Consider the following 11,813-nt stretch of genomic DNA (forward strand, 5'->3'; position numbering starts at 1 on the left):
CTCTCTTCATAACTGAGCTATGTGTTGTTGCGCCGGCAGAAAGGTCAGTGCAACAGTATTAAAACTGTGCATGTCTGACTCAGTTTTTAATTTACAATAAGATTAAATCATTTATCTATGATGCATTTTTGCGACTCCCAATCAAGAAGAGATATCGCTCTGCCAGAGCTTGGGTGTGAGGGTTGAGGACAGCTGCTGCTGCAACATGCAATATATACACAAGGCTATATTGGTTTTCCAGGACAATGGAGGATATAGATGAATTTTCTATAGCATAAATACACATCCCTAGGGTACAGTCCACTCATTGCAAGTGCATTACGTCTTTTACACATACTGTATGGGAAATGTTGTGAGTTGTGAGCATAGCACAGCTCTCTGTACAGTTGTTGTGGGTTTGTCTAAATAAACCCTGATGAAATATGACAAAAAAATCACCTGTGTCTAAATGTCAATTCACTTAATTCACTTTAATAGACTGATAATGCCTAAAATATTAGATACCTCATGTCTGAAAAGGAATTTCATCGTTAAACCAGTTATTACTCTTTGCCATGTTTAGTAGTTTTACTATGGAGAGACACATATAGAACTCGTGGCAAGTTTTAAAAGTGTATATGATAACGAACGTGACAGAACCTAGAATCTCAGGTCTACTGTAAATGTCTATAGAGTTTTGGACCTTTGAGCCTGCATAAATATAGTAAGGAAACAATAATCTTATTATAATACACAGCAGCTGTCTGCCTGTGTATTTGCTTGTTTGTCCACTAACTCCTCCCAGACCATTAGGAGCTGAGTAACCAAACTTGGCACAGAAGCACATCATGGCCCCCTTGAAGTTCTCATCTTTATCAGACAATATGATACCATCATGCTAGCTAGCAACCACCTATTAACATGCAAAAATGGCAAATTTTCTACATTTGTGCAATAATAAGACCAAATAATTTTATAATAATAATGGATTGCATTTATGTAGCGCTTTTCGAGAACCTCAAAGTGCTGTACAATTCCACTATTCATTCACTCTCACACTGGTGGAGGCAAGCTACAGTTGTAGCCACAGCTGCCCTGGGGCAGACTGACAGAAGCGAGGCTGCCATATCGCGCAGTCGGCCCCTCTGGCCATCACCAGTAGGCAGTAGGTGAAGTGTCTTGCCCAAGGACACAACGACCGAGACTGTCCAAACTGGGGCTTGAACCGGCAACCTTCCAATTACAAGACGAACTGCCAACTCTTGAGCCACGATCGCCCATTTTATTTAATAATAAAATCTTTAATTTCACAATCCCATTGAAAAATAACATCTAATTCAGATCCAAAAAGCAAAACTATGCAATATAGCCTATATTATGACACATACAGCAAGCACCTGGCAAAATGACATTTTTAACCTTTATGCATCTACCGTCCATATAAAAGCATCTTAGGATTTTAATTTTAAAAGAATAAGATCTACTATACATCCGTAAAAGTTCCATTAAGCATCCCTGAATGCCTTGATGCTTTTACTTTGAAACAGCAGCTGTCATAATTACAATAGTAACTTTCTCTTCTAGTTTGTTAAATTTAAAAAACAACAACACCTTTATTCAGATAGATTTTATTACAGAAATCATATGTAAGTATAGTGAGCTATTGTCTTAAAAATTGTCATTAAGTCTTCATCCTGCACATAGTGAATCAAACCGTTTAGGAAGTCTTAAACACTGAATCCGTCCAACTGTACTCAGTCCCCTGTGAGCCACATATGAAACCCTTGTGGTGCAGTTCAGTGGGTTCTCAAAAAGAGTCAGGAAGATGCATCATATGAGGGGAGTAAAAAGGCCAGCTGGGATGGGTGGGCCACATTGTGATCACTCACCTTCATCCCTGATTTGTAGTCATTATCCCTACCAGCGTTTGAAGATCAAAAACAAGGACAGGGAGAGTGATGGGGGACAGAGAGAGGCAGCCAGAGAAAGAGAATAGGGGAAAATGACTGAAGGAGGGAGGGACAAAGAGACGGCTGGATGTGTGTTTGCACGTCTGTCCCAGTGACTGCCATTTGCCCCTGTTTGGATGTAGTAGTGTAGATGGCAGTGATGTTGGGAGTGGGTGGGGTTGGGAGGAGGGTGGATAAGGGTGATAGCACCTTAAAACCAACCAAGCTGCAAAAGCAATGAATATTAAATTCACGCCTAAATAGCTAGGTCTATGTGAAGCATTACTGTATTATAATTTTAGATTTGTCAGTGATGGGACGCGGGTTTGAGTTGGAACAACAAGGCACGTCAGAGCAGTCTTTACTCCTCTGATAACGGCGGGGCTTCAAATTGATAATCTTAAATTATGAGTTTCGTTTTTTGTCCTCTTGGACAAATGCAAATGAAGTGTACTTCATTTGTGCTGGGAAGTGTGATAAGGTAAGACAGTAAAAATAGGAACATATAACAATTATAGGCAAGTGTAATATTCTCTTTACCCATCCATGTTACAGTGTGTGTTACAGAGTGTAAATGTTGAAGGACTCCCATCAGGCCATTGTATAAATTAGCCAAACCCTTACTGTGCCGAAATCTATCCCCAACTGTTAGAGTGAGAAAGCAGAGATTTTTCCCTCCGTTTTTAGATTTAATTATCTTTTGTTGTTCTTTTTATCTACCTTCAAGGATTGTCCTCAGTGGGGGGTTAAAAGAATGGGAAGTGAAAAAGACGAGGGGGGTGTCTGATAGCAAGAATTGGGTGTGTAGGGCTAGTTTGTCCTCCGTTTGATCTGATTCCTTACAATGACACAGCGGGAAATTAAATATGAAACTGAATTTAAACCACTGCTTAATGAACAACGGGAAAACAAAGTTGGCTCGATTCCAACCGAAGTGAAAGTCTTTAACTTCTCCTCAGAGCATTATCGCTTTAGTTCGGCTTAATCTGGAGTCATTTTTGCTTCATTTAATCACAACATTCAGGGAAGTGTTTGATGATCTGTAATAAAATCCCAATTTCAAAATCATTTGTCTTGCATCTATATTTAAAAAAAAGAAAAAGTAAAGAAAAAAGATGAGAAGTAAACAGACTTTGTAGTGTAAAACAATAGTGTAAAATCTTCCTTTTTGTTTGACATATAAGAGCTGCGCAGTGGCAAGTCTTCCCAAATATTGATTTAGTAGACCTTCAGGAAAAGCTTACTCATTCCCCTCTGAGAGAAACAACATGTGTAGAACATTACCTGAATTGATGTTGGTAAATAATTTAGTATCAACCTTTACTGTATGTGCAGTCATTCAAGGGAAGGTGCACATACTGTACAGAAAAGTGTTATTGGTTGTTCCGCTTGTTTTTCTTTGGTTTATGCTCTGTATTTCTACTGCTCTCGACTATAGTTTCTTGGTATTTACAAAAGATTGTAAATGCTTAAAAAGTATCTTGAGATTTTTTTAATTGATCGAACAATAACATTCTAAGACGCAATAAATAACACAATTACTGAAAAACTTATACTAAAGTTAATATTGTTCATACTGAGTTTCCTAACCTTGCTATTACCAACAGTATTATTATACCTGTAAACAAATCAGCAAATCCCTTTGTTTTTTACTGGTAGATTTAAGGGGGAATCATTTCAAAGAATACCGAGTGCAACAAAAACAGTGTGGAATGATGCCTTTGGCAGGTGAAACTGCTCCCCTGCCAAACTGTCACCATTTAGGCCCTGATAACGCAGGTAATTGCATTTCCAGAAGAGCAGGAGCAGATGAAACATGCTGTGGACAGATACTGCTGGCACACTGGCCCCTTCTGTTGGAAAATTTCATTTTTCCACAAGGAAGCCATGAATGCTAAGGCTGAATCCAAATCCGTTTTTCCGCACTTTATCAGTGTGTGGCCCACCAAGTGGGGAGATGGAGGTAATTCATTCAGCTGAGACTCACCACCCTAATCCAATTTCCAGCCTCCCCCAGCAAGAGATAATTACAAGTATTAAAGCTGTTAGGACAGGGGAGAAAGGGCCCTCTCTCTGAAACTCTGCTGCAGGCCCTGGAAATATCGACTGAGCGGGGGATTTCTGCTGGGAGAACTCAAGCTAAGGTATTGTTCAAAACTAAGAAAGTGTGTTAACTAATGAGGCAAAGGGAATCTCAAGGTATAAAAGGACACCCATAGCCACATGTCATAACAGACCCCAGGACTTTTTTTTTCTTTTTTTCTCTTTTTTCCTCGTGCATCACTTAAGCCTGCATGAACAATTGGTCATTTCATCTGTAAAGACAAGTAGGGTTTTCTGCACAATCAGTATGCATTTAATAGTCCTTGGGATGCCCCATGACTCTTACCTCCATATAAACTTCACAGTCAGATGCACAGGACTTTACTGTCATGTCAGTTTTTTTAAAAAAGTTAAAATCTATATGGCTTTTAAAACTTCCAAACTAGTATCCACCACCCCATATAATATACACTTTTTCATTGTTTTCCTAGCTGTGGCCACTCCAGCATCGCATCCACCTACACATAAAACACTGGTAAACTATACCTTTCATGTCTTTGAAGCCACAATAGAGGACTGGGGTTGGAGCAACACAGAGGGTTTCTTTTTTCCACTGCTTAAACTTTGACTCTTCAAGACGCCGAAGCTGCATAGAGCTCTAATTAACGGAAGCAGAGACGCTTCTGCGCTCTCCCATTCAGTGCTCCACAATAGACAAACCTATGAAGCAGAACCGGGAATGGAATATTGAAGGAATGAATGGAAATGCACCCAAATAAGAGACCCAGTATCACCCCTGTCCACTCTTAGCTCCTGCTCTTTATTGTGTATCTTTGTTGAAGAGGGTCTGCCACAGGAGTCCCATTCTCTTTTAATTACTGGAGATCAAAGAGGCATGAAGAAAATGCATGCTTAACTAAAGAAAGGACTTTTTTTGTTTTTAGATTATTTGAAAAAATATTTGGACAAAAAGTTTTTAGACCTGGATGAACATTTTTTGAAGGCTATTGCCAACACTGCCGAGTCCTATAAACAGTTTTCGACTTTGCATACGGCTTTTTATTGCTATTAAAGTACATGCAAATATGTTAATAAATAGATAAGCTATGTATGCAAGATTTTATTAATAAAAGTAGATGTTTTGAATAGTTAAAAGCATTACATTGTGTAATCTTAACAATTCTGTATCAAACTACACTAATGAATCATTCGGCCCCACCTTACACCTTAAACCCAATCCTAAATTTCTTGAGATATCTCAGTAACAGAGAGGGGCTAAGAATAACTAGGCCTACAAGGGACAGCCATTGAATTCATCACTTTAATGTCCGTCTCTGTTTTATACATAGCAGTGACTATTAAGCTCATTCCTGTTACTTGAAGCTGAAGAAAATTATCGTTTTCCGTACCTCTCATTTTAGAGATGTCCCACTGCTCCATGCATATTTATACCAGCCATTTTAGAGAAGTGCTAATGCAGTTAATGAGACAAAAACTGCTCTTAACCCATTACTATTTAGGTGTATTTCGATACCAAGATGAGCCACTTATCCCTGTTTGAATGCTGTGGTAATAGCTTAAAATGTTTCTATTACGGGTTCCATCGAAAGAGAAGGAAAGGGGAATGATCTAATTCAGTTTTGATCCAGTTTTAATGGACAAAATTAAGTTTGGGGCCTTTTTAAGTCTTCCCCAGGCAGGTATAAAGTATACAAATTAAAAACCAGAAACACACTTGACTTCAAATTATATGAAACAGAAAGACACAATATAAAGGAAAGAAAACATAACTTATACAATAGCTGCAGTTAAATGCGAGATACCAATTGATACTTAAACATGCAGCATACTGAAATCCAGTAGCAGACAAGAAAATGTTAAGCTTCACCTCAAGTAATTAAAAAAGTTTCAATATGCTGTACTTGCAATAACTGATTGTATATTACATCCAGTGGTGATTTAGTTGAATAATGATCTTTCAGTATAAAGTCCGCTCAGTTTAAATAAAGTGGGTGTTGCTAATCGCCCCTTTCTTTTAAAGCAAGTATCAAGAATGGTGTACTGTTGCTTAATGGGCAAAAATAGCCTAGCTGCTGATATCATTTTAAACAGTGACATTCCTATTTCTTACCAAGTATGTCTACTATTGTTTGCAGGCTTTATATCCTTGAAATATTACTAGCCTTGGTGCAGGCGGAAACTGCATAGGGTCTTGTGTGAAGTTTTTAATATGTCACAGGCATAGTGCTGTTTGGAAATGCAGTGTATTTTACTCAGCCCCCAATAATCTATTCTGTTCAGCCAGGCGCATACATTGACAAATGTTTCCAGCATTAGGTATTTACCTAGTGGAATGTAATGGATGTAAAGAGTTTGAAAATGCCTGGCGCACTAACAGCATGGGCAGTAGCAAGACTATCTAGACTGAAGGAAAAAAATATACTATTCAAAACGGGATCAATGGTTCTGAAGGATGGTGTATTTGTGTGTGTGTGTGTGTGTTTGTGTGTGTGTGTGTGTGTGTGTGTGTGTGTGTGTGTGTGTGTGTGTGTGTGTGTGTGTGTGTGTCGATGGTCATTTTGTGCGCATGCACGTGTTTTTGTTTAGCTCTGTCTAAATATATGTGTGTATATCTGTTTGTGCTCTGAACCGCTGACTGTAAACTTACCATAAGTCACCCTAGACACAGTAATAGTTTCAGCACAATCCATGCAGTGGAAATGTAAATATGTTTCCTTATGCAAAGACGGTGTAGAGGCATTAATTGTCACAAAGTGTTCCTGTCTGAAAGAATAAATGTGCATCACCCAAAGAGTTGAGCGAGGAGAACTTACGGAAGGACTAGCAAACTGCAGGGTTTCTAGAAAACGATGGCTTGGCCAGGCATCTCACAAAGACCCTCAAGGAAAGTAGATTTTTTTAAACACACCAAAAGCTGCCTACTTACATTACATACATCATTTATTTATTTTCCCACAAGAAAGTAATTAATCTTCAGTTGTGTATTCTAAAGTTTGAATCCAATAATTTTTTACATGCTAGACTTACTGATTGTTATGTTGTAAAATCTGTTTCCAGCACCAAAAACTTTTTTGTTTTCTTTCTTTTCAATATGATATAAATAATATATAGTATAGTGTAGTTAGTTAATATACAGCAACTGCATAACTTCCACTTGTAAAATGTAAATCACCTCAAATCACCAAAGCTCGCACATACCAAGGAAGAAAATCCAAGGACAAAAACAAAAGTGTTCAGTATGTCATGAATTTCTAACATCATTACCATGCAATAATGCAATAAGAACATTTTAGCAGCTGTATAAAAAAGAATTTAAGAATCTAACTCTCTATCTCTTTTTCTTTTTAGTTTAATTTAGTTTTCACGTTTAGTTTTGATGCCACGTGCTGCAAAAGTATTGAGGTTTCATATTATCTCTGCAGCCCTGGCAGGCTGAGAAATCTAAGTTTCTGGTGGGACAGAGATCTTTTTGGGACAGTTTGAAGGGGTTGATCCCCGGTTCAGCTTGAATTCTCTTCTCTTCATCTGTTAACTGATCCCTTTCTCTCTCCCTCTCTCTCTTTCTTTTACTCTCCCTGAAACTTCTTTTTCAGTCCTATAGAAGCTTACATCAACCGACTGATTCATTACATGTAACATGCATTTTGTCAGATTTACAGTGCAGGCGGCAGGATACTTTCAGGCAAAAAAAAGGGGTAAGCTCATTTTGATTTTATACGTTTTTATACTTTTCTAAATTATTGCTGTACAAGTGATTAGATTACTTAAAGGTCTGTTAACCTTTAAATAGATTTAGGAATACTTGGGTTCTAAATAGGAAGAAGAAAATCCAAATATGGTACAGCTAAAAAAGAGGCAGGTCTTTCCCATCAAAAGTCTCATATATCTTTTAGAAATGTGATTTAAAATCCAGCCTACAACATGAGGGCTGCTATGATGTGCAGTCAATATATGGGTGGCACTCCCCATAAAGGCCTTGGCCTTCTTTCTGTGTTTTGATTTATTGTCACTGTAACTCAGCTCAGACGGACTCGTGAAACAGTCAGTCAGTCCACTGTTGACACTGTTTTTCTTATTTGTAGCACAAATTTTTTAGTCTTTTTGTTTCTTTTGTCTATTTATCATCCATTGTTTTCTGTACAACCCTGCCGCCTCTACTGCTAAATATTACAGTCCAATATTTTGAAACATAAGCCAGTAGAGAAGAGTCATAAAAGCTGTATTAATACCTTTGTTATGGATCTATTAGTTTATTATAATTCATATTACTAATGCAGTAATTCTTGGTTCTATGATTGAAAAGGAATTACCAAATAATTACTTACTAGTTTTTTATGATAGTGAACATTATAAAGATCAGTTTTAGTTGTAGTCGGGCTTTGATATATACTACTAGAAATAATTTAGTACTTAATAATAGAGAGGTGGACATGAAGTTCTTTTTATTTTAGATGTTTAATATCCTTATTTACAGTCTTTTTATAAACACTTATAGCAGATTTGTGTTCCACTTGTCAAAATTTTTAAGATTTAAGCATAGCACAGGTAACAATTGAAATTACATTTTGTTGGGAATTACCTCTGTTCAGTGTTTAGTTAACCTTGTGTTTTTTAAATTATTAGCATTTTTAATGACGGAGAAGACTGACCTTTACCAAAATCCCCCTTGTAATTTGAGCTCAGTGTTGCTCAGGATGAATTAAGTGCAAGTTAATGATTAAGCTATGAATCTATCAGATATTCAGCATGGGAAAGTTTTAGGGAGGAATGGCTTGGCTTGGCTCAACAATCATTAAAACGTGCTGACAGCGATGAGAGAACAAGTTCCCACTTTGATCCGATGACAGACCCGAGCTTAGCCTAACGTCATCCTTCTACTCTGGCTCTGCTCTCTCACTCTGAGTTTCACCTAGAAAAGCAGTCCACTTGAAAAGTGAAAACACTTCAAATATTCATGTGAAAAGAAATATGAGAAATAAGGATCGTAATCCACAAAGAGTGAAGTATCTGCATGGAAGGTGGTGTCATTTGAGTTTTCTTCTGCAAACTAGCAAAACAGAAATTACAGACAAAGAGACAGGTTTTGGTTGTATCATCAAAAAATATTCATTTTTACATCTTATTAGGATGTTTATTGATTTTTTATTCAACTGAGACAAGCTAATTTTAACTTTTACATTTATTGAATGCATGAGGTTTGATTGATTAATTGATTTTTTTGTATAAACGCATAATACTAAATATATTGCCAGTAAATAATCCATTACTGATAATTATGACAAAGTAATATTCAAAGCTAGCTTAGCTATATGTGAACTCAAAGACAAACACCATTGATCTAAATTTGCGGCTTTTGTGTTTGCGAGAGTAAACTTTTTTTCGTTTCTTTTGAGAAGATTTATCAGCAGCCTGAATCATGTCCTTACTTGAGCCTCAGCAGTAGGTGACAGCAGTGTAAGTCAGTGCTAAGCAGCTGAACTGCTGTGGAAACCAAGGTCTTCTGCTGCCCCCCAGGGGCTTGTACAAGAGATCACAGACAGCTCTATGTTTCATAAAACACTCATTTGATGTGGTACAGCTTTAACATATGTGTCCAATCATGCCGATAGCACAGCTCTCATAAAGTGTTGTGGATATTGTGTGCTTGTAGAAATTTTGCTCAAAACGATGTAAAATGTTAATACATAAAATATAAATAAGGCATTAATTAATGCTTTCTGTTTCTATAATTTACTTTTTATTTTTTAGTTAAATAGCAGATATTTTGTTACTGGGTAATCTTATCTTCTTGAATCTTGAAAAACATTCGTAAAAGCAACCTACTGGATTGCTATATGGAACGTGCCTGAAAAAAAAATGAAATAGTGAAATGCATTAAGACACAGAAATGCTCATAACATCTGTTTCCTCTGTGTTACAAAGGATATTGCTTTGTAGCAAGCAATATGTGCCATCAGTGACTGGTGGAATAATATTTGTGTTCCACCCTCAAACAGACACACTGTCAGAGAAGCACTTGTCTACATTTTGTAGTTTCTTGAGGAAAATAATTGCCTTATCTGCAACTGTCAAAATGATGAATGCCCTGGAGAGCACAGAGAATTGACTGATGGAATTGGGGGAAAATCTAATCCCTGATCTGAACACTTTGTATAATACATTAACCCCTCTGGTACAATAGGCTGCACAAAAACAGATTTGTATAGACTTGTAGAAATAAATTCAACAGAGGCTGAAGGATCGATAAACATCAGGAGTTATGGCATTGTCGGTACTGAGTCAAAGGGAGCGTTGCGAAAACATGAAGTGAGATGTATGCAGGAGTTGCAAAAAATATAAAACCATGCCAAACATATTGGCATTATCTAAATCATATAACATTTCAAATGATATAAAGCATAGCTGTGGTGTTACAGCATCCATGTAGCATACTAGTAATACATTAGAAAGATAATATATGATACCCAAAATTAAATTAATTAAACATAGCAGGTAATATGTAGGTAAAATAAAAAGTAAGTTAATGATTAAAAATTGGGCTCTTCCCCAATATATATTAAATATACAAACAATGTATTCTAATCATTGTTACTAAATTTTAACATTTAGTTTTACACATTTTTAACTGCATTAATCTGCAATCAATATATTTTGCAGTTCTGTGCTTGCAGCATGCAGAGCACATGTGCACAATTTTATTATTTTATTGAGAACAAGACATAAAACGAAAAGCCCAATAAGATGCAATGAATGTAAGCATCACGTAAACATAGTTTAATGTTCAGTGCAATGAGTTGCGGTCCGACATAATGTATAGCAGCTGACAAATCTCCTTTTAGTTGTTTATGTTTTAATTACCATATGGTTGGAGTCAATGCAGTTTGGTAAAACAATATGTTCAAATTATTGTGATACAGTTATCACTTAGCCATTGTGTCCTGCACAATAAATACCATTTTCATTAATAAGCAATAAAAAAGCAAAATGTTCTGCTCCAAAGCAAAGAAGAGCAGATGGATTGTCATTCTATTATCGTATATTTTTATCATATATTTATTTATTTTTTAACCAAGTTGTTTGAATGCAATCTTATCAAAGTTGAATATTTAGGCTCGGCTGCAAAGAACATATTAAGTATAAGAATTCAGTGTTATAAATGAGCACACGTTGATATGCACAGGAGGATAATGAAATTATCCTGTGCTCTTCCTCTATCGGTCCACAAGCAGCAGAGTGTAAAATCTCACCCAGATATGAAGGGATTTGTCTCCTAATTAAAAACGATATTAACTTTTCATAACCTAATGTTCTGAAATGAAGTTTTCTAAAAAAACGAATGCTCAGAACCTACCTGTGAACGAGCTTTCCCTCTTTTTTGTCACACTTGGGTGGAATACATTATCCCCAATATTAGGAGAGAACATACCTGTAACAGGTTAATGACCTCACACTTTCCACACCATTTCACTTAGCGGGCCATAGCCAGGAAAAGCTAAATGCTTCACTCCCAGTTCACTGAATTATGAATCACCTAAAAGGTGAAGTGATTAAAGATTCAGCATTTTGTGGACTGGCCAATAGATGGTCTCTTTGCTGAGCTCTGGTGGGTTCCCTTCTAACATTAGCTGAAAAGTGTCTTGATAGCCATTAGGGAGGACATAAATATTGGAAGAGGAGTACAAATAATCCAGAAATAACCAATCAAACTGTCAGAGAGAAATTACGATGTGAGTAATACTTAAAATCAACATCACAATCTCATCTGTAGCCATTAATAAATAAATAACACATTGGAAAACATTGAATCATGGGGATATTAGA

This window comes from Maylandia zebra, linkage group LG8, assembly GCF_041146795.1.
Source record: "Maylandia zebra isolate NMK-2024a linkage group LG8, Mzebra_GT3a, whole genome shotgun sequence".
In the NCBI taxonomy this organism is placed as follows: domain Eukaryota; kingdom Metazoa; phylum Chordata; class Actinopteri; order Cichliformes; family Cichlidae; genus Maylandia; species Maylandia zebra.